The 21,994-nt window shown below is 48.5% G+C and overlaps 1 long non-coding RNA gene across 9 annotated transcripts in view; it reads left to right on the top strand.

Annotated features, from left to right (window-relative positions):
- The window catches only part of LOC144308084 (uncharacterized), a 293,749-nt gene that overhangs the window by 226,520 nt on the left and 45,235 nt on the right, over positions 1-21,994 (top strand). Inside the window, exon 5 of one of the 9 annotated variants that reach the window (XR_013374727.1) lies at positions 19,080-19,201. The exons of the other annotated variants lie outside the window; for them this stretch is intronic. This is a non-coding gene — a long non-coding RNA (uncharacterized LOC144308084). Of the gene's footprint in view, positions 1-19,079; positions 19,202-21,994 lie in introns of those variants that run through there. 9 annotated transcript variants of the gene reach the window in all.

The raw sequence follows: 21,994 nt of genomic DNA, 5'->3' as shown, positions 1-21,994 counted from the left end.
AGGCCTGACAGGCCTGGATCTACATGCCCATTGGCAGTGGAGACAGATTGACCTCAGGGAGCCTGGTAACATCAGAATGGACTGTAGTAACAGATCAGGCTTCTTTCCTTTATTAACTGAATGGGTTGGGAGAGTGGCTATGGGGAACTACCAGGTAGGTATAAGAGCATCTCTCAAGTTTGAGCCCCTAGGGCCTTTCCAAGGTACCTTGGAAACTTTCACCAGCCAGCTGTCAAAGTGGCCTTTAATCCAGCTGAGTGCAGAACTAGGGAACTGAAGTGTTCTCTGGGGTCGGAGTCAACACTGTGCCTCTAGCAGGAATGCTTAGTGTAAGCTTATTTGCTCATCTAAAGCCCAGGCAGCCTGGGCACAGAGAGTGGCTAAGCAAAGATGAAGACCCTTTAAAGCACTTGGCAGACTTTTGTCATGGATTATGGGCCCACTATGCAAATAGCCCAGAGGAAGGGCCAAGCTGCTGTGGTGGCTTTTGAGCTACACACAGGGCGTGAGAGCTAAGAGGTAAGGTGTCGGCATCCTTGTCCTTGTCCTTGTTATCATTGTGACACAAATGACTGCCTGCCATTGAGTGCCTCCTGTGTGCCAAGCATGTGGTGAGCGTTCACTCCTACCCTGATTCTCACAGCAACCCTGTGAAGTGGATATTGCAGTTAACTCCTTTTTACAGATAAAGAAAGCAAGGCTCAGAGAGGTGAAGTTATTCACTGGTCCCTCAGCTGGTAAGCAAGTGGCCATGAGGTGAACAGGACCTGGCTCCTCTTCTCAAGATATCTAAAGACAGTAAATGGATAAGAACTCCCATTTATTGGGCATCCTTGGGAAAATGCAACTCCAGTAAGTTAAGCAGCTTCAACAAGGTGTCACAGCTAATAAAAGCAGAGCTGGGATTTGAACTACAGAGTCAGTGGTTCTCAAACAATTTGGTTCCCTTTTGCACTCTTTTTTTTTTTTTTTAAGTAAGCTCCACACCCAGCATGGAGCCCAACACGGAGCTTGATCTCACAACCTGGAGATCAACACCTGAGCTAAAACCTAGAGTTGGACACTTAATTGACTGAGCCACTGAGGCACCCCTCTTTTTGTACTCTTAAAACTCATTGAGGATAAATCCACAGAGATAGAATGCAAGATCAGTGGTTGCCAGGGGCTGGGTGGAGAATGAAAAGGGGAGTGACTGCTCTGTTGGTATGGAGTTTCCTTTTGGGGTGAAAAAATGTTCTGGAACTACAGAGGGATGATGGTTGCACAGTACTGTGAATGTACTAAATGCCACTGAATTGTAAAATTTAAAATGGTTAAAAAAATAAAATGGTTAATTTTATGTCATGTGAATTTCACTTAAATAAAAAAAGAAAAGCAGAATACAATGAGGTAAATCAACAACAACAATAAAATTTGTAGAGGACCTTTTGTTTTTGTGGATTATAGCTCTTTGTGCTAGCTGTATTAGAAACAAAATAATTAAAATATTTATTTATTTATTAAAATAACAAACTCATTTCCTGTGACTATAAATATTTTAGTGAAAATAACTGTATTTTCCAAAACAAAATCTCATATTGAAAAGAGTTGCATTATTTTACATTCTTTTCAAATTTCTCTAATATCTGGCTTGAGAGAAGACAACTAGATTCTCACATCTACTCAATTCCATTGTGATATATTCTTACGGTTGAAGTATGTGAAGGAAATCCAGCCTCACATAGATATGCAACTAGAGAAGGGAAGAATATTTTAACTGACTTTTCATATGATTGCAGACATTCATCTTTGATATGACACCAAAACTCGACCAGTAGTTTCTTATAGGTTGAGTACAGTGTGGAATGTGAAATCATATTATGAAATTCCTGTACTTGACTCCATTGAGCCCCCAAAAGAGTCTCTCACACTTTGAATGGATCTTTTATCCAGCTGTGGGTTGGTGACATCCTACTTTGGTAGTGACTTTGGTCACGTGAAAAATATTGGTGTCCTGGACTTATGCGGAACTTCCATATGTTGGCACATTTCTCTCCAACATCCAAAAAAACTTACATTTGTTACCATAACCATCCACTTCACTGGAAAAAATCTTTAACTCCTGGAAAACTGTCAAGCTCACAGTGTTGGATACAAGCATTTCAAATTTTTAGTTTTGGCATTAAAGCTGAAATTTTGTCATTGGCAAAAAAAAAAAAATACTGTCAGTTGTTTTCCTTGAAGTGAGGAGCTCACTCCGTTCATTTACAAGAAAATGTCTGCCCAATACCCAAATCTGAATAACATCAGTTAGTCATTCTTTCAAGTAAATATAATGTTCTATAAAAAAAAAATCGGCCAATTCAGCTCACAATTCAGAAAAATCACATGAGTGCTTTGCCTTGAGTCAACTGTTGTGCTTCGGTTTCCAGCAGAAGTGCTTTAAACACATTTCCCATTTTGTCACACAGAATTTTTAAAAATATGGGTACTCAAGGGTCAAAATTTAATTAAGCTAATTATTACTGCTTAGCTGACAACATCCTTAAGTGAAGCTGGCTTTTTATTTTTTTTTTTTTAAACTACAAGCACTTGGCAGTGAAGAGTCCAATGACAGCTAGTACAATTTGATGCCACTGCCCTGATTCATGCTCAGGCATCTGCTGTTTTACCCACCACAGTTTTTTTAAGTATAATTAACATGCAATGTTATATGAGTTTCAGGTGTACAACATATTGATTCAACAATTCTATGTATTACTCAGTGCTCATCACAATAAATGTAGTCCCCACCTGTTACCATACAGAGTAATTGCAGTATTATTGATTATATGCCCTATGCTGTACCTTTCATGTCCGTGTCATATCTATTTTATAACTGGATGTTTGTACCTCTTAATCCCCTTCACCTATTTTACCCACCCCCACCCACCTGCCCTCTGGCAACTACCAGTTTGTTCTCTGTATTTAAGAGTCTGTTTTTTGGTGTGTTTTCTTATTTGTTTGTTCATTTGTTTTGCTTTTTAGATTTCCACGTGTAAGTGAAATCATACTGTATTTGTCTTTCCCTATCTGACTTACTTCACTTGGCGTAATACCCTCTAGGTCCATCCACTTTGTCACAAGTGGCAAGTTCTCAGTAATCTCACTGCTGAGTATTTACCTAAAGAAAACAAAAACATTAATTCAAAAAGATATATGCACCCCTATGTTTATTGCAGCATTATTTACTATAACCAAGATATGGAAGCAACCTTCATAGATGCCCATCAGTAGATGAATGGAGATATATATATATATATATATATATATATATATATATATATATATATCACAATATAATTCACCACTGCTTTTGTGCTACCAGTGCCAATGTCCACTAAGTGGAAAAGTCAAAGAATGTTTGAGTGTTATCATGAAAATAGATTTGGGACACCAGGGTGGCTCAGCGGTCTAGCGCCTGCCTTCGGCCCAAGGCATGATCCTGGAATCCCAGGATCGAATCTCACATCGGGTTCCCTGCATGGAGCCTGCTTCTCCCTCTGCCTGTGTCTCTGCTCCTCTCTGTGTGTCTCTCATGAATAAATAAATAATAAAATCTTTAAAAAAAAAGAAAAGAAAATAGTTTTGACCTTGCAGATCCCTTTAAAGAGTCTTAGGGTTCTCCAATCCTCCACCGATCTCACTCTGAGAACAGCTACCTGAAGCTATGCATACATCTGCTCCTGCTACTTCTCTTAATCGGGACTTTTGATGGCTTCCTATCATCTGCAGAATCAGGCCCGATCTCAGTCTACACTGTTAGCCCAGGACACAGGGTTTAGCCAGATAAGCCCCTCACCATTTTCCAAGCATGTCCTTCCATGCCCTTACCCATGCTTTCTCCTCCACCAAAAACACCCTCATCACCATCTCTGTCTCTGTCTCTTGAAATACTACTTACCTTCCAAGGTCCAGGTCAACTATTGCCTCTTCCGGGAAGCCTTCCAAGGTTTTTTGTTTTTTGTTTTTCATTTTTTAAAAGATTTAATTTACTTATTCATGACACACACACATACACACACACACAGAGGCAGAGACACAGGCTGAGAGAGAAGCAGGCTCCATGCAGGGAGCCCAATGTTGGACTTGATCACACCCTGAGCCAAAAGCAGACGCTAAACTGTTTAGCCACCCAGGTTCCCGCCTTCCAAGGTTTTTAGGTGAAAACAATCATGTTTTCCTCTGAACTTCCTGATCCCACTCTCAGGATGGATGTTATATTAGAAAGAGGTGTATCCTTGTTTCTGAGCTCCCCAAAGATAGGCAGTGAGTCTTTCCTCTATTTCCCCACAGGACAGCCTTGCTTATCACTGGGGTGGGGGATGTTTGCTCACCTGGACTCCAGTGCCAAGAATGTAAATGCCATGTGACTGTAGCTGTGAATGCTCAAAGCTCATGGAGCACATTCTGATGTGAGTCTCCAAGGAATGTCACCATTGGTATTGCCACTGGTTCATGCTTCTTAAAGATGATCTTATTGGAGTTGGAGGAGCGCCTGGGTGGCTTAGTCAGTTAAGCAGCCAACTCTTGATTTCAGCTCAGGTCATGACTTCAGGGTCCTGGGATCCAACCCCAAGTCAGGCTCTGTGCTCAGTGAGGAGTCTGCTTGAGGATTCTCTCTCCCTCTCCCTCTGCCCCTCTCACTGCTTGTGCTCTCTCTCTTTCTCTCTCTCTTTTTAAAAGATTTATTTATTTATTCATGAGATACACACAGAGAGAGAGAGAAAGGCAGAGGCACAGGTAGAGGGAGAAGCAGGCTCCATGCAGGGAGCCCGACACGGGACTGGGTCTCCCAGATCACGCCCTGGACTGAAGGCAGTGCTAAACCACTGAGCCACCCGGGCTGCCCAATAAATCTTTTTTTAAAAAATGATCTTATTACATGAATACATCCTACTTCTGGGCTACTCCAACCCCAGGATTCTCAGCTCCTAAAGCGGAAAGAATCCTCAAAAGGGAAAAAGCCCCTTGGCCCCAGGCTCTACTAAAAGTGCTATGTCTCTTACCTCCTGTTTTTCACATGACACAGTCTGTGGCCCTGTGCTATGCCATAGGTCAGACTGCAGGCCCAGATGCCCCCTCCCAGCTTTCCTCAGTGGCTTGCAATTCAAACAAGATTGTGCTAATGGCTCCCAAAGATCACCCAACATTCCGCCCCCATGTGCCCAGCCCAACCTGGACTGGAAGACGTTATCTCATTTAGAGCTCATCTTAGAACCTTGCAGAATCACAGTTGATGCCTGCGGAGATGCACTTTTTTCTTTCAAAGGCCAATTTAATTTTGATGCCTTTGGCCTTAATAGTTGTTTCCTGATTTCCAGGAATTGCTCTCAATTTACCAGTTGCCAGCTTCCCGCTTTGTGCACCAGCCTTTGGCCTGCCTCTTGTACTCTCACTTCTCTCTCCTCATTGATCACATTGGCTGGCAGAGGCGTGGAGAGGAGAAGGAGACACCTGCACAGGCTGGAGCATGGCTCAGTTGGAGGAAGCAACCTGAGCAGTGGAGACTGAGGGACCCTGTACCAGGGCCCAGAGAACATACAGGGCAACACATGGAGATGGGTGAGGAGAATAGTCAACTGGTCAGTATCAACTGGTGCCACCGTGGCAGGCTCAGATAAGCAATGATGGCCTTGGGCTGCATCAACAGAGGCAATGTATTCAGAACAAGGGTGGTGAGTGTGCTGCTCTCTTTTGCAGTTTAGTGTATAAGGCATGGACCCTGGAACCAGAATGCCTGATTAGACTTTTGACTACCACTTACCCCTGTGTCTTTGGGCAAGCTACCTAACACCTCTGAAACTCAGATGGTTAGTTTCATCTTTTCAGTGAGTACAATAATAGAAACTACCTCAAAGTGCTGGCAGGAGGATTCATTGAGATACTAGATGCCAAGTGTTTGGCAGTGTCTGGTCTGTACACCTCCCCACTGCTCTGCTTTGGCCACACACCAACCAGACATTCTGGCTAGTTCTGGGCCCCACACTCAGAAGGACCCTGTCAAACTAGAGTATATCTGAAGAAGGAAAGGCTAAGGGGCTGAAGAACTACCATGTACCCAGTGTGAGAGAGGGCATCTACTGCTGTGGTTAGCAGGTTCCTTGAGGAGTGAGATGGGTGACAGAAAGGCTGATATGCAGGGTCTGGTGCAGTAGAGGGAAGAAGACCCCCTCAAGAAGTCAGAGTCATGCTGGTATTGGCTGCTTTAGGATGGAGGGAGGTTGAGGCTGAGGCTCCCTTTGGTGAAGGCATACCCAGAGGGACTAGGTAGCCACAGAGCAGAAATGTTTCAGGAGGGGGGAGAGCATGGAATGGCAGCCCGGCCCAGGCCTCCACAGTGTCTGCAGTGCAACTTTGTTCCGTCTCTACCCCAGGCTGTGACCTGCAGAGGCATTCTGCTCTGGCTTGGCTTACTGGGAAGGGTGCCATTCCTAGGGACCCACGAGCTGCACGCCAGCCAAGGACAACCCTGCATTCCAGCACTGCCCCTCTCCTGGCCGGCAACAGCTGTACAGAGAGCAATGGGCCACCATGGCTTCCTGGGCAGCTGTGGGCACCTGAGCCAGGAGAATCTCCTGTGTTCCTTACTCTAGCCTTCTCCTTTTCCAGGTGAGGAACCTAAGGCCTGTGGGAAGCAAGGCCTCCCAATGCCATGCTGAGATGTAGGAACAGAGTCACCGCCCCCAAAGCGTTTTCATGCTGTGTGCTCAGGGACCCTGAAGCCTTGTTCCCCTTACAGATGTGTAAATGAGCTGGGCTGGGGGTCCTGACCTAGCCCTGAGTGCAGGAGGCATATCCAGGCCAGGAAAGCCTAGAGGCTGGGCGACAAGTCCTGCTCTGTCCCTCATTTGCCGGGGGACCGTGAGGCAGGGCAGCTTCCTCCTGTGAGGCTATTCCAACTCTGAAAGGCGAAAGTGGCTTTTGGTCTTGTCAATGGCATCTGTGCTCTGATAGCCAGACTTCTAAGAGGTTGGTGACCTGTGATCCATTGCTTAGGATGGATGTAGTGAGGTGAATGGTGGCCCCCGAAAAGATATGTCCAAGCCCTAACCTCCAGATCCTGTGGATGTACCTTGATTTGGAAAAAAAAAAGGGGGGGGGGTCTTTGGATAAAATCAAGTTAAGGCTCTCAAGATGAGATCATCCTGGATTATCCTGGTGGAGCCCAAATCCAATGACAAGTGTCCTTACAAAAGACAGATGGAGAGGAAGACACAGAGCAGAAAAGAAGGCCACGTGAAGAGAGATTGGGGTGATGCTGCCAACAAACCAAGGAACACCAAGGAAGCTGGCCACTGCCAGACACCGGAGACACATGACCCTCCTTTGGAGCCTTTGGAGAGAGTACAGCTATGCTAACACCTGGGTTTCAGCCTTCTGGCCTGCAAAACTGTGAGGCCAAGACTTCTGTTCTTTGAAGTCACACAGTCTGTGGTAACTTGTTGCGGCAGCCCCGGGAAACTCATACAGTGGGCCATGCTGCCCCTGAGACCTTGAGCCTATGGACCATCCAAGGGTCCGGGCCCTGCCAGCTGGCACCCAAGGAATTCCTACTGGCTGACCAGTGCCTTGCTTGGGTGGAGCCCCTTTGCCTTTCACTCAAGGCTGAGGCAGCATGACGGGCTCCAGCCTGTGTAAGGCCCTCTCACTGCCAGCTCCCAGCTGGTACTTAACCGCTTTGGAAGGTGAGGTCGGCATTGGAAGCCTGTAAATCGACAGTAATTAGATTAATAGAAGCAAACCTATCCAGCACCAGAACAGGCGCAGAAAGGCACATCAGGTGTGGAGCTCTCAGAGGGTCCTCCTGGCTGAGCTGCTCCATCTCCCTCTGTCTGACAGAGGCCTTGGGTAATTCCTGTCTGAGGAGCAGAAATGTGCTGGGGAGAGGAGTAGCAACTTACCTTTGTCCCCACTCTCCCTGGCTGATATGGCCTGGATATTTGTGTCCCCCCACATTTATACTTTGAAGCCCTACCTCCCAATGTGATGGTATTTGGAAGTCACGAGGGTGGGATCCCCAGGATGAGATTACTGCCCTTATAAGAGGAGATCCCACAGCTTCCACTCTCCCCCTGCACATGCACCAAGGAAAGGCCATGTGAGCGCCCGGCAAGAAGGTGGCTATTACAAACCAGGAAGTGGGCCCTCACCAGGAACCAAATCTTCTGGCACCTTGCTCTTGGACTTCCAGTCCCCAAAACTGTGGTAAATAAACGTCTGTTGTTTAAGACACCGTGGCAGCCCAAGCAGATGAAGACACTGGCCTGGTGGTTGCTGTGAGGTGACTCAGCAAGTCTGAAAAGGAGGCATTGCAGTCACCATGTAGCCATATAGTGTCCCCAGAAGTGGAAAGCAGCCTGGCCTGGGACTGGTCCTAGCTGGGGCTGCTTGGCTTCAAATCCTCTGCCAGGCCTGGGCTGGTGAGGTGGGGTGGGTGACAAGCTTTGTCACAGACAAAGGGGGGTTGTGTGCAGTCTTCACTTCTGGTCCTTCTCTCTGGCCTCAGCTTCCTCCTCTTCTGATGGGATGATACACCTTCTCCAGGACAGTTGTGAGGATCAGAGTTCAATCGCGCATGCTGGGTAAGCACTCAACAAGCCAGAACACTTTGGGCAGAGTGGTGCTCTTGACCTGGAGAGAGAGGGGCTGAGGAGGAGGAGACCAAAGAAGGAAGAGCCCCTCCTGGCCCTTTGAGAGCAAAGTGAATGTCCAAGAGGAAATTCCAGCAGTCCAGGAAGGTTTGATTAGGGTGCAGAGTCCCTGATCCCAGGCTACCTCCCAGGAAACTAGCAATGGCAAGGGCAGTTCCCAGTAAGACAAGGGACAGGCCAGGTGTCACACCAGCTCATTGGTGATAGATGGCAGCAGCCAGTGCTCACACCTCCTGCCAGCTCCTGACTCTCCTGTTTTGCTTTACCATGGTCCCAGCCTAAGTGGTAGTGGTAGTAGAGAGATACTCTCCAGGGACACTTGCCCGCTCCCACTGGTGTCCTCTTTGCCCTAGACCAGCTGCCCTGCGTGTGGCAGGAAGTACCCAGCAGGTGGGACCAGGCCCTGCCTATGAGAGTCACAAATGGAGCAATAGTGTCCATAGGCAGCCGATATCCTGGGTGTCTCCTGTGGAGGGGAGGAGAGCCTGGGGGAGTCAAGAAACACGTAGCAGGTGGCAAGCCAGAGCTGCCAAAGAGACGGGCTGCCTTTGTACCCCCTGGGGTTTGAAAACCACACCTCCGATTCCTGTTGGTTCAATCACACGGGTGCCCAGGCTTCCATTTTGGAGCCTACCCCTAATAAAAACCACTGGCATTTGGTGGTGTATCCAGGGTGGTCAGGGAAGGCAAAACTACAGAAGATTTCCTTGACCTTCCAAGTGGGCTCTTAACCACCTCTTTTCACACTCTTTTGAAATTCTGATTACATTATTTGCAGCTCTTCAATTTCTTTTTATTCCTGAATCTTCAGAGGCTCCTGTAGAGGCAGAAATGGCCCAAGAGTACATAGAGGGAGGTTATTCCTTGTGTTAGAGGAATAATACCCAGCATAGTACCACCCTGAGCTAGTCCCAGGTAATAATCCTGCTTTGATTGTTTCCCCTTTCCTGTTCCATTGTCCAGACACATTCTGGGAAGTGCTTTCCTTTACCCAGGGGTGGAGGGAGAAGGAGGCCAGCCATCCTTCTGAACTCCCAGGTCAGCTGCCCTTGGCCTTTTGGGATACTCGAGACTTATTATGTGCCAGTCCCCAGGAGAGCTGAAAGGCCAGCTAGTAAAAGGAACAAGGCCAATCTTCCAGGCCACACCCGTCCTGGGGGCAGGAAGGCGTCTCATAAAGCTGCTGACCTTTCGATTGGGCCCGTCAGTGGCATGGGCCTGCCTTAGCCAGGGCCACCTTTCTCAGAGGACTCAGCATAGAGCGGGGCTGGAGTGTGAAAACTCGGACAGGGGCTCCAGCTGCCACTGCTTTGGGACACAAGGCCACATTTTTCTGCCTTATATGTGATTGCTCTTGTCTCAATTCTCTAAAAATCAGCGTCACATAATGAGACCCTGGGGTTCAGAGGGAGCTCTGAAAGGAGCTATTGTCTGCTGCTTTTAGACTTTTGAGTCACGAGCGGTAATGAGATTCTCCTCCACCAGCCCAGAGGCACATGGAGCGAAGCAGGCCAAGGAAATGGATTCCACCGGAAAGTCTACACATGTTGGAGCAGGCCAGAGCATGAACACTCTGGGGGTCAAGGTCCAAGCTTCAGGCAGGACTCAGGGGCAGGTGGAAGGAGCTCTCTGCTGCTCCCTATCCTCCACGGAAGCCAGAAAGGCCCTACGTGACAGCTTTAAAAGTCGATCTACTGTATAAGATTCTCTTTGGCACAGAGCAATCTGCTACTGTAAAACATTTACAATTACTGCTGTCTGGCGCTACTGCTGCTGCTGAGAATAGGGACACTTTGGCCTAGGGAGAGGAAGGACCTTACCCAAGGTCACCCAGCTGGTGGGTGAGCTGGGCTAGAACCCAGCCCTCCTCCTCTCTGGCCAGTGGCCTCTGTAGAACATGGACATGTGGCCTGCACCAGCCACAGGTTTGAGTCCACGTCAGGCGGGGAGGGCCCTGGGCCAGACTGGGACCATTCTACACAGGCGCGGGTTCCCCCAGAGTGTTCACACTTCCCATGCATGGTGGTGGCTGCCACATGCCTGCCCAGCCAACACACTTCACTCATTGGTCTGCTGTATGAGTCAGGGGAGACACACACACACACACACACACACACACAGTGGGAGACTGATTTCTTGGAAGTTAGCTTGCACAATGATGGGGGCTGGTAGGTGTCAAGTCAGCAGGGCAGGCCCGCACTCTTGAGTTGAAGGCTGGACTCTCAGGCAGGATCTCTGGGCTCAGCATCTTTTCTTTGGAGAACCTGTCTTTGCTCGCAAGGCCATCAACTGATTGGATGAGGTCCACTCACATACGGAGGGTCATCTGCTTTACTCGGAGCCTACTGATCTAAATGTTAATCACATCTGAAAAACACCTTCACGGCAACATCAAGACTGGCATTTGACCAAACAACGGGGCACCACGGCCTAGCCAGCTTGACACGAAACATTACCGGGCATATCCACAGCTCCTCTGCACCAGCCCAGGGAAGCAGCTGTTGGCTTTGGGCCCAGCAGGTTGTAAGACAGACCTGGGAGAGGAGATGAGGGTGACACAGCAGGGAAGGAGCAGAAGGACAGCTGCTGGAGGGCACAGCCAGGGAGACTCTGGGACTCAGCAAGAAGAGGGTGTCCCCGCAGGAATAGGAGGGAGAACAGGGGCCCCTGTGTCTGGGAGACAGGGCCTGTGGGAAGTGGCCTGCTGTAGGGGAAGGGCCCCAAGGCTGGATTTGGAAGCTGGAACCAAGATTCTTCCTAGGGTCATGGCAGCAGTGGAGGATCCTGATAGGACGTGACTTGGTTCACATGTAGTTTGGAGGCATTCACAGAGCGGGGGCAGTGTCCAGTGGACCTGCAGGTGAACGCCTGGAACTGCTGGTGGCCCTGAGCGTGGGTCACAGATCAGAGACCAAGAATGGCGGGATGTGCTGCTGAGTGGTGGTCTACCTATGAGGGGAGGGGAGGTAGCCTTGACCCAAGTCTGGCAGCTGTTCCCCCACCCCTCTCTCTCCCCCAGCTACCCCTAGACTGACATTCCAGCCTCTTCCCAGAGATCCACGCTCTATGAAGTGAGCTAGGTGGAGGCAACATGTCTGTTGGAGCTCAGGCCTGGAGGCCCCAAATCCCTGGAGTTGGATTTAGCCCAACTCTGCCTTCCTCCCTGGGGATACCCTTCTTTACCTTCCCTACTTCCTCTAACCCAGAGTGGCCACACCCTTGGGTTTGAGCCCCCAGTTTGACCTTCCATCAAGAGGAAGGAGCAGTGTCTAGCAGCTTCAAGGCTCCTGAGAGCAGGCCAAGGCCAGGCAGGGGCAGGTTACTCATCAGAGGGAATCCAGATTTGTGCAAATGCCACTCCCCACCCCCCACTATCAGCTTCATCATGTCCCCTTCTCCTGTCTCTTACCTGTCTCCTGTCTCAAATTATGAAGCTCTCTTTGGTGCTTTCTGGTCTTCTGGGTGCCCTTTGGCACCAGCTGACAGTGGCTCTCTGAAAGCTGCTTCTCCTCCTCCCACCACCCTGGCAGCCTTGCTGGTGTGTTCTCTTCAGCCCTTCCTCGAGGTTCATCTTGGTGGAGTTCTTTGTCCCAGGGCCATGATTGAAGCTCAGTGCTTCAGCTTTGGCCACTGACTTAGTTAGTTAGTGGGTCTAGGGGAGTTTCTCTTCTGCCATGAAGAACAGGAGAGTGCCCAGGCTTTCTGTGCAGCCTTTTGCTTCAAGTCAGTGAAATCCTAAGGTGGGTACTAATTGTACTCTCATTTCATGGAGGAGCAGACTGAGAACTAGAGAGGGTGGGTGGCTTGCCCAAGGCAGTGCAAGGGGTAGAGACGGTCTGGGAATCCAGAGCCCTGCCACTCCTAATCATCTTGTGGTTGTGCTAGTTCCTCTTCTGGGCACACAGCCTAGCAAAGGCCCCTTCCCTACTCTAAACAGAAAGCCAACAGGTCAGGAAGCAGGCTTGCTGGAAGCCCCAGCTCAGGCCTGAAGTCCTTAAGACCATCCTGAATGGGAGGGGATGTCTTCTAGGGCACACCGGTCAATGAGGGGCAACCTAAGGAGAGAGTCAAGTTCAGGGCAGGGACGGCTTCTATCCCCAGACCCTCCTCAGTGCTGCAGTCTGGAGCTCCCAAAGCTGTTTTTTTTAAATAGATGCTAATTTTTTAGTTTAAATTCTTATTATTGAAGTATAGCTGACATACATGTTATTTTAGTTCAAGTGCACAACATAGTGATTCAACAATTCTATACGTTACTCAGTGCTCATCACAATAAGTGTAGTCCCCATCTGTCACCAGGCAAGGTTATCACAGTATTGTTGACTATATGCCCTGTACTGTGCTTTTCATCTCCCTGACTTCTTTATCTTATACCCGGAGGCTGGCCTCTTCATTCCCTTCACCTATTTCGCCCATTCCCCAACCCCACTGCCACCCCTCTGGTGACCACCAGTTTGTTCTCTGTATTTATGAGTCTATTTCTGTTTTTTTGTTGTTGTTGTTTATTTGCTGATTTGCTTTGTCTACATGTAAGTGAAATCATATGAAATTCATCTTTCTCTATTTCACTTAGCACTATACCCTCTAGGTCCATCCATGTTGTTGCCAACGGCAAGATCTCATTCTTCTTTATGGCTGAGTAATGTTCCATTATATGTAAATACCATGTCTTCCTTATCCACTCATCTATGGGTGGACACTTGGGTCGCCGCCATATCTTGGCCATTGTCAATAAATAGATATCATTTTGAAGTGGCATTTTCTTCTTTGTGTAAATACCCAGTGGTGAAATTACTGGATCATACCATAGATCTATCTTAAATTTTTTAAGGAACCGCCATACTATTTGCCACAGTGGCTGCACTAATTTACATTCCCACCAACAGTGCACAAGGGTTCCCTTTTCTCTACATCCTTGCCAATACTTGGTATTTCTTGGCTTTTTGATACTAGCCACCCTCGACTAATGTGAAGTGGTATCTTGTGGTTTTGATTGGCATTTCCCTGATGATAAGTGATGTTGAGCATCTTTTCTTGTGTTCGTTGGCCATTATGTCTTCTTTGGAAAAATGTCTCTTCAGGTCCTCTGCTCATTTTTTAATCAGATTATCTGTTGGTTTTTTGGTTTTTGTTTTTTCGATGATGAGTAGTACAAGTTCTTTTATATATTTTGAATATTAACCTCTTAGTGGATGTATTATTTGCAAGTAACTTCTGCCTTTTCATTTTGTTGATGATTTCCTTCACTGTGCAAAAGCGTTTTATTTTGATATAGTCCCAAGAGTTTATTTTTGCTTTTGTTTCTCTTGCCTTAGGAGACATTTCCAGAAAAATGTTATTAAGGCCAATGTCCAAGAAATTACTACGTATGCTTTATGTTTTCTTTTAGGATTTTTATGGTTTCAGATCTCACATTTGGGTCTTTAATCCATTTCCAGTTTATTTTTGTGTCTGGTGTTAGAAAGTGGGCCAATTTCATTCTTTGGCATGTAGCTGTCCAGTTTCCCCAGCTCCATTTGTCAAAGAGACTTTTACCAGTAGCCTATGCTCCCGGGCCCGTCATGACCCCCCCAGGGACAACAGGATCCTCAGGCTCCTAAGCTCCCCTGCCACTATCTCCCTCCCCACCCCCTATCACCCTACCACCCTGATATTTCAGGTCCTCCAGGATATGGCCATGACTACTTCTCTCCCTTCATAATCTAGAACCTTCCTTTTCCCTCCGTGGTGTTTTCCCTGTCCTTCCTGTCCTTGTCTTCCCCAACACGTGGCCATAAGCTGCCACCTCCTTCCCAGTATGCTTCCAGTGTATTTCCCAAAGCCCGACAGTACCTGCCCCTACCTCTGGCTTTCCTGAGGTGCCCGTCAGGAGGGGGCTTACCTTTCCCCCTGCCTGCCCAACACCCTTGGCTCGCACCTCACTATTCCAGCTCTTGTCACAGAGAGTTTGTGGCTTAGAGGGGCAAAATCCGTCCACCCTAGAAGACGTGATGTTAATCACGTCATGGACTGGAGGCCAGCAATCAACTAGCCCGGGCCTGGCCCTGCGTTGGTGTTCCGGAAATAGAAAGGGAGCTGGCCCTCCCTTTATGGAAGCTCTTGGACCTCACCCAGCAAAGGCTGTGAGGGCAACACAGTCTAGAATCCCAGAACTGAAGTCTGGGGCAGTGGAGAGGGCCCTCAAGCAGCTCGTGTGGAGTATCCAAGCCAGGTGGAGCATCAGGGACACGGGCTGCTGATTAAAATGCAGATTTCCTGGGCCCTCTGCCAGAGCCACTAAATCAGAATCTCTGGGTGGAGGGAGGGGGGGAGAGCCAATTGCCTTTTGAATAGGGCTCTAGGGGATCCCTGGGTGGCTCAGCAGTTTAGCTCCTGCTTTCAACCCAGGGCATGATCCTGGAGACCCAGGATCGAGTCCCCCGTCGGGCTCCCTGCATGAAGCCTGCTTCTCCCTCTGCCTGTGTCTCTGCCTCTGTGTGTGTGTGTGTGTGTGTGTGTGTGTGTGTGTGTGTCTCGTGGATAAATAAATAAAATCTTAAAAAAATAAAGTAAAAGGCCTCTACAGGTGGTTCTGATGTATGCTACAGATTGGGGAGGCCAGGGCCCCAGCTCCCACAGCGAGTCATCACAGACTGGGACTGGAACTCTGGCTTTTGCCTCCCACTGTGGGACTCTATCCCGGATGTCATCAGGCCTAGCGGCTGCCAAGGCTAAAAAGCTACTTCCATGAGTCACTTGCTGACAACAGACATGTGCCTCAAGGGCATGAGTCATAACAGACCACAGCTGACGATGGGCACCTCCAAAGATGTCAATGGGAGATGACTGGGGATGCCTCGACGGTGCTGCCGCCCTAGTACTGGGGGCTCAGGGCACGAATAGTCCAGGATGGAATTGTCTGTGCTCCTTGGGCAGGAGTGCCCATCTTTGGCGGGAAACCTATGCATCCTTCCATCCTTCAGTTCAGCCTTCTGTCCATTGCTTTGGACCCAAACGTAGTGTTTGTCCAGGCCTCGGCTAGGAGCTGGAGCCGTAGCAGCAAATGTGCCACCAGGAAACCATACAAGGAGCAGGAGACCTCTTCACTCAGATGAGGTGTGGTGAGGGGCAGTGCACAGTAGTGCTCTGTGCATGCAGGCGGGGGTCAGCCGAGGCTGGCGGGCAGGGTGGGCAGATGGAGGGTAAGGAGGTAACCCATGGGGATGAGGAACCAGGGAAAGAGAGCAGTTGCAGGCAGAGGGGACCGCGTGTGTATAGGCTCTAAGGCACGTGTGGGAGAGAGAGGCCTGTGTGGCTGGCACCCAGAGTGAAAATGGGTGAGCAGAGGGGCATACACTGGGCCATGGGGAGGTTGTGAGAGGGGAGGGGGTAGGGCCATTGAGGCTCTGGTAGGCTTGTTTTAGTCTGTATTGAGAACAATGAGGGGGCACTGGGGTGGCTCAATAGGCTGGGCATCTGCCTTCAGCTCAGGTCATGATCCCAGGGTCCGGGGATCAAGTCCCACATCAGGCCCTCTGCTCAGTGGGGGTATGCTTCTCCTTCTCCCTCTTCCCCTCCCTCTGCTTGTGCTCGCTTTCTCTCTCTCTCTGTCAAGTAAATAAGTAAAATCTTAGAAAAAAAGATTATTAGGAAATGGGATAATTATATATTTAAAAAAAATTGGAAGGGCCAACAAACATATGAAAGGATGTTTAACATCACTAGCAATTGGAGAAATGCAAATCAAAACCACAATGAGATTCTACCTCACAGCGCTAAGATTTAAAAGCCAACAAAAGAAACCCAGAAAAGAACAAGTGTGGGCGAGGCTTTGGAGAAGTTGGAAGCCCTGTGCCCTGCTGGTGGGAATGGAAAATGGGGCAGCCTCTGCAGAAAACACTTGGGTGGTTCTTCACAAAGTGCAACAGCAGTTTACCATGTGACCTGGCATTTCCACTCCTGGGTACGTGTACCCACCAGAACTGGTGCTTGGGCAGTGAATGCTCCCAATAGCATTATTCATAATTGCCAAAAAGTGGAAACAACCCAAATGTTCATCACCTGGTGAGTGGAGAGACAAAACACAGTTCGTCCATAATGGAATATTACTCAGCCGTAAAAGAGAATCAAGTGCCGATCCACAGTGCTGCGTGGATGAACTGTGAAAACATGGTGCTAAGTTGAAGAAGCCAGTCACAAACCACATGCTGCATGATTCCATTCCCCTGTAATGTCCAGAATCAGCCAGTCCATAGACAGAAAACAGATTACTGGTTGCCAGTGGCTGGGGGAAGGGTGAGAATGAGTGACTGGTTGACAATATGGGTTTTTTGGGGGTGGGGGGATGAAAATGTTCCAGAATAACTGGGGATCATTGCATAATGTCCCTAATACAATTAATGCTACTGAATTGTACACTTGAAAATGTTAATTGACAGTGACACCTGGGTGGCTCAGTAGTTCAGCATCTGCCTTCAGCTCAGGGTATGATCCTGGAGTCCTGGAATCGAGTCCCACATCTGGCTCCCTGCAAGGAGCCTGATTCTCCCTCTGCCTATATCTCTGCTCTCTCTATCTCTCTCTGTGTGTGTGTGTGTCTCATGAATAAATAAATAAAATCTTAAAAAAATGTTAATTGACAGATTTCATCACACACACCCAAATTAAGTGCAATTTCTAAAAGTGGGGGTGGATCGATGGGAGGGCAAGGGGAGTGTCCAGAGCAGCAGACTAAGGCTGGACTGGAGGACCAGCAGGCTTCCTGCCAGTTCTGAGCCCTTGGGATGTTGCGTCTCTCTACCTAATGGCCCTTGGGAGGCTCTCAGAGCCTGCTTCCTCGTCTATGCAGGGGCCGGGGCAAAGCTTTGCCTCGCTGCTGGGTTTCAGTAAGAGTATGTAGGGACCTCTGGTACACAGTAGGTGTGCAACCAGTGCCGTGCAAGGAAAAGGCAGCTCTGAGGGATGAAATAACCCATTCATGGCCATCCAGCTAAGTGACCAAGTCAGAACAGTCTGGAGTCACACTGCCCGACTCCTTATCTCGACTTGGCCCCTTGGAGCTGCCGTGTCCTTGTACATAGTGTCCTTGTACATAGTGTCGTGCCCTGCCTTTTTTCTGCTCTCTCCGTACCCTGGGCCCACCAGACTGAGTGGCCAGCCTCTGGGGCCTCTCCACCCTGGAGCCAGGAAGCTGTTCTCTCTCAGGGAACCAAGTCCTGCCCTGGCTCACCCCGTTTGCGAAGACTTCCCCCAAACTCCCAGATGCATCGTCCTTTTTCAGTTCAAGAGCAGGAAACATATAAAACGTGTTATTATTTAACGGCCTCTGTTGTTGGCCTCGGAAGTCACTGAGAGGAAAATCAGAGGCGAGTACAGACTCTTTTCCTGAAGTATTCATGAAAATATTAACTTTTGCACTGGGTTCTGTGCTATTGTTCCAAGTTTATTAAGCTGTCATGGAAGGTGATTCTAGAAGAGCAAATCATGAGAATACATGAGAATCCCTAAGGGTGTCTTCCCAGTCCCTTTGGCCCGACTGGTCCCTTCTGCTTTATACTCTTTGCTGCCTCTGACCCCCCCCACCAGCCTGGTGCCCCAACCTTCCAGTCCCTAAGATGTGTTTCTTGTGAAGATGAAAGTCTGACACTTAGCCCCATGTGCAGCCTATAATAAGTGCTTGATAGGGTCAGTGACAATTATGATGACTTTAAATCATAAAAAAGCACTGCTGATTTTTCTTAGGGACCTGGCTTTTTCCCATATAACTGGTCATCTAAATTGTAGAACTGTATCTTTTTCCACAGGACTGAATAGACTTTTTTAATGACAAAGACAAAAAGCAGCTGTCTGCCCGATTCTTTGTGCCGATTCAGCTCTTCCAGGAGAGAAGATTGCTCCTCCGTGGCCTGGACACTCTCCAAGTGCCTCCCGGGGCTGGCAGGGGTCTCAGGGCATACGTCTCCATTAGGCATAGGAAGGGCTAGGGCCATGATGCCTTTAGAGACTCATGAAAATATTTCAATTTCTTTTCAAATCAGAAGGGAGACAATGAACTTTTAGAAGGAAATATTTTAATATGTACGATTAATGTGGGGTAATATACAGTAATGTGAATTGACATAGTCCTTTTTATAGCAACACAGTCATAAACTATAATTATTATTTATCCCATTATTGAAGAAGGGGTCTGCAAAGGCGAGAGTGTCTGGGGCTGCACATGTCATGCAACCCTGGGCCCCAGCAGGGAGGCACCTTGCCCTCTGGTCATCTAATTTCCAAATCCGATCCCTACCAGCAACCCTACAGGTGGCCAGGATGGCAGGTTTTCCCCTGCTTTCCACACAGAGAGGTTGAGGTTTGGAAAAAGTAGGTGAGCTGGTTGGCACTGGCCAGTCCTGAACTTTCTGATGCCCCCTGTTGCCATTTCAGGGTCCTTTTCTGCCAGGGAGACGTCAGGTGGAGAACCCCTCACTGTGTCCCCAAGCCTCATCTGTCACATTCTCCAGCTCCATCTGGGCTTCCGGAGAGAGGGCTGCATGATCGGAACAGTGCAGGTAAATGTTAACCACTAATTCTGATCAGAACTGTTGTTGCCAAAACCTCCATAAGGCTGTGTGAGTCTGTAGTTGGTCAGTGTTCCAAGAGTGCCCAGAGAGTAATCATCACACAGTGCTCAGTCAGGTTTTCCAGAGAAGCAGAGCCAAGATATGAGACAGACAGATACACATAGATAGATGGAGAGGTGAGTGGGTGGATGGATGGTTGGATGGATTTTAAGAAGCTGGTTCACAAAATTGTGAGACCTGGCAAGTCTTAAATCTATAGGGTGGGCCAGCATGCTGGAAACTCAGTCAGGGCTTGATGATGTGGTCTGGAGGCAGTATTTCTTCTTTTGGAAACCTCAGAAGGCCTTTCACGGATTGTATGAGGCCCACCCACATTATCGAGGGTTAGAAGTCTTCTTTACTTGAAGTCAACTGATTGTAGATGTTCCCCACGACTACAAAATACCTTCATAGCAACACTCAGATTGGCGTTTGATGAAATAACTGGGGACCATGGTCCGGCCAGGGTGACACATCAACTGGCTGTCATGCTGCCCATGCTGCATTGATAGAGAGGTCAGACTTCACTGGCTTATTTAATTACTTGAATCCTCGGTAACTGTCTGCCTGCCTCCCCAATCAGGAGGGCACAAGTCAGGTTCTCAGCCAGAAGTACCTTGAACCCCTCAACCCAGTGCCTGGTCCTTTAACTAGGTCAGAGTGATGCTCTGTCCCCAGGGCCCCTTGGCCCAGTTCATGCCCCATTGGTGCCAGTGTCTGCCTTGTCACAGCAGTTGTGAGCAATGGTCAAAAGTGAGCACTGTCAGTGCCCTCCCTGGGTAGTTTTGGTTTCCTGGGCTCTGAAGCTCCAGGTACAGTGGCAGATAGGACCAGCCACAGGGGCCTATCTTCAGGGTCTCAGGCTCTTTCCTCCTGTGGAGGTGGGGAGCGGGGAGTGAGTATCTTTGCCTTTCCAGAGGAGGGGAAAACACAGCCCCCTCCAAGCATCTACACTCAGAGGAAGCCACTTGGAGGTAGGTTACCAGCACGGGCCTCTAAACCACCCCCCACCCCCACCCACCGAGGTGTCCTAGAGCTTGGGGGCTGGCTGAATGCACTAGAAGCCTCTAGAGTTCGTTGTTCAAGCTGCAACTCGTGACCCACCTGTGGTTGTCTTAAAATCAAGTTTGCAAGCCTCGACCAGCATATTTGGAAACATGAAACAGAATGAAAAGAAAATAATAGAAAAGATTCAAGTGTGTTGTCTTTGTCCTTTGGGGCTGTTATAACAGATAAGAACTATACACTGGGTGACTTCAACAACAAACATTTATGTCTCACAATTCTGGAAGCTGGGACTTCTAAGATCAAGGCACCCATGGATTTGGTGTCTGGTAAGGTTCGCAGATGGCCATCTTCTCGATGTGTCCTCACATGGCAGAAAGGTTGAGGCAGCTCTCTGGGTGTCTTTTATGAGGGTACCAATCCCGTTCATGAGGGCTCTACCCTCATGACCTCATCGCCTCCCCAAGGCTGGGTTAGTTTTTCAACATATGAATTCAGGGGATGGGGGGCACACTCAGTCTAAGCATCCTGCCCCTGGCTCCCCAAATTCATGTCCTTCTCACATGCAAAATACACTCATCCCACCCAACAGCCCTCAGAAGTTTTAACTGGTTCTGGCATCAGCTACAAAGTATGAGGCCAAAGGCTCATCTACACTTCCTCTAGATCACCTATCAGCTAGACTCAAGGTCTGGTTCATACTGAGGCCGATTCCTCTCTAGCTGTGAACCCACAAAAGCAAACAAGTTACAGTGGTGGGACAAGCATAGGATAGATGGTCCCTTTCCGAAAGGAAGAAATAGGAAAGAAGGAAGGGGTAAATGGGTCCCCAGTAAGTGTCAAACCAACAGGGCAACATTAAATCTTAAGGCTCTAGAATGTTCCCCTCTGGCTTGATGCTCTTTCAGGCCCACTGGGCTGGTGACAGTACTCTCCAGCTCCTTGGGATAGCCAATGGTGGCTCTCTGTTGGTGCTCTGAGGCTCTCCCGACTCCCAAGCCCATGGTTCCATGTGGCCGCCCTGTCCTTTGAGACCTAGAGGGTGGCAATTGTGGCCTGGTGCAGGCACCTCGAGCCTTTGGGAAGAATAATGAGTGTTTGCAGCTGAATAGTATTATGGTCCAGTCCTATGAGGTCTAAGAAGTCCAACATTCTTCCTTCATTTTGACCTCACTTCCTCTGTCCCCTTTAGTCCCAGCTGGCAGTGTTTCTGCTGGTGTCACCCCACCTCTGTGCCTGGCCTTTGTTGATTACATCCATGCTAAACCCCATACCAAAATGTTGCTTGGCCATACCCTTAGGGTTCTCATTTTTCCCAGTATAAGGAGACTGAGATTTTTCTCAGTCCACTCTGGGTTCTGCTTCCTTTTGGCTGAACAATCACATATTTAAGTCACTTCTCTCTTCTCACATTCCACTATAAACCATCAGGAGGAGCCATGCCTCACCTTCAACACATTGCTAGAAATCTCTTCAGTTAATATCCGATTTCATTACTTGCAAGTTTGGTGTTCCAGAAAACACTAGAACGTGAACACAGTTCAGCCACGTTCTTTGCCACTGTATCACAAGGATTGTCTCTCCTTTAATTGCCAATAACATGTCCTCATTTCCATGTGAGAGCTCATCAGAGTGACCTTTTCCATCCAGAAGACTGAGGCATTCTGTCTAGCACCCGTCTTTCCTTTTTGAGCTCTCTTTAAAGGCCCACTCACAGCAATGGAGGCTCCAGTC

This window comes from Canis aureus, chromosome X (assembly GCF_053574225.1).
Source record: "Canis aureus isolate CA01 chromosome X, VMU_Caureus_v.1.0, whole genome shotgun sequence".
In the NCBI taxonomy this organism is placed as follows: Eukaryota; Metazoa; Chordata; class Mammalia; order Carnivora; family Canidae; genus Canis; species Canis aureus.
This window is presented reverse-complemented; position numbering and strand designations above follow the sequence as displayed.